This window comes from Cebus imitator, unplaced genomic scaffold (assembly GCF_001604975.1).
Source record: "Cebus imitator isolate Cc_AM_T3 unplaced genomic scaffold, Cebus_imitator-1.0 Scaffold377, whole genome shotgun sequence".
NCBI classification, from domain to species: domain Eukaryota; kingdom Metazoa; phylum Chordata; class Mammalia; order Primates; family Cebidae; genus Cebus; species Cebus imitator.
In genome coordinates, this window is record NW_016107692.1 from 307,578 (window position 1) to 309,324 (window position 1,747).

Sequence of the window (1,747 nt, forward strand, 5' to 3'; positions counted from 1 at the left end):
AAAAAAAAAAAAAAAAAGAAATAAATACAGCAAACAACAACAAAATGTATAAATGAATATGTAAATAAATAAATAAGACCATACCAAAACTGAAAAGAAGAAAGCTTTATTACATAGCCTGGGTAAGACTGTCATAAGTAAATGCAAAAGGATGAAGCCCTAAGTAAATTTTTAATTCAAGTGTCTCAATCCATTTTAAATGATTCATGTAGAAAAACCTGAAGAAAAGTGGCTATTGAAAATACTTGCTCAAGGATGGTAAAATGTATCTGTTGTTACAGGATTGTTTTCAATGCGTATCTCAAATTCTGCCGTACTCCAGATCCTCTAAGCAAAAGCAGTTATAATGAAGAGTGATTGTACAGGGAGACATTCCAGAGAAGTGCTGTTTAAGACATTATCTTGCTCTTTAATCCAGCCTCAACTTTCACTATGTGTTAATTGCAAAGGGCATTTGTTGCCTTTTAAAAAGAAAGAAATGAAAGGAATTGGGGAATAAAAGATATAAGTTTGTAATGAACGTTGTATGGTGTAAGGAAGCAAGTTTGCCCACACTTAAAGAGATTTCCTTCCATGCTGAGTTTAGAAGCAATAAATTTACAATGGTCATAATCTTTTGGGCTATGTAATTTTACATAGAGCTTCTCAGAAGTTAAGTATAGCAGTAAAACTAATTGTGTTAACTCAAAATTAATAATTAATGTATCAGAAGGAAGTAAGTATTTGTAAGTATTTGTATTTGGGAAGTAAGTAACTTGCTTTTGACTTTACAGGCTCATATGCAGAAGGGACTTGTCTTGATGAGACTTTGGACTGTGGTCTTTTGAGTTACTGATGAAATGAGTTAAGACCTTGGGTGACTTTAAGGAAGGCATGATTGGTTTTGAAATATGAGGACATGATAGTTGGGAGGGTCAAGGAGAGGAATGATATGGCTTTATTGTGACCCCACCTAAATTTCATCTTGAATTTCCATGTGTTGTGGGAGGAACCTGGTAGGAAGTAATTGAATCATGAGGGCAAGGCTTTCCCTTGCTGTTCTTGTGATAGCAAATAAGTCTCATGAGATTTAATGGTTTTAAAAAGGTAGTTTCCCTGTACAAGCTGTCTTTTTGCCTGCTGCCATCCATGTAAGACATGACTTGCTCCTCCTTGCCTTCCATTTGATTGTGAAGCCCCCCCCCCAAGCCGTGTGGAACTCTGAGTCCAGTTAAACTGCTTTCTTTTGTAAATTTCCCAGTCTCAGATATGTCTTTATTAGCAGCCTAGAAAGAGACTAATATAGAGCATAACAGAACAAGTGCAGAAGTAGAGGTGGGGAAAGAAAGAGGTAATAATTAAGAAAAGGGAGTAAAAAACTTACTGGAGGTAAAATGGATTTGAATATCCAAAAGTAGCAGAGGATGGCACACACACAAGTATGGATAGACTCACCCTCCAAAAAAGTGACAGAAGTTCATGCAATCCTGGAGAGATCAGATTGTTCCTCTTAACATTTTAATGGAAAAGATTAGCTTATTTATTGCCTACTCAAGGTATAATAATGATCTTTCAGTGTAACTTCAAGGATTTGGAATACTGCTGGGGAAAGTAATAAAGTCAATTAATATTATACACTGATTAAAATGACTACTATAATATATTTAAAATATGTAATTAAATGATTATTTCAAATTTGAAGAGCAACTGGAAATATACAGGTTGTGGGAATATAAATTTATACAATCACTTGGAAAACAATTTGCTA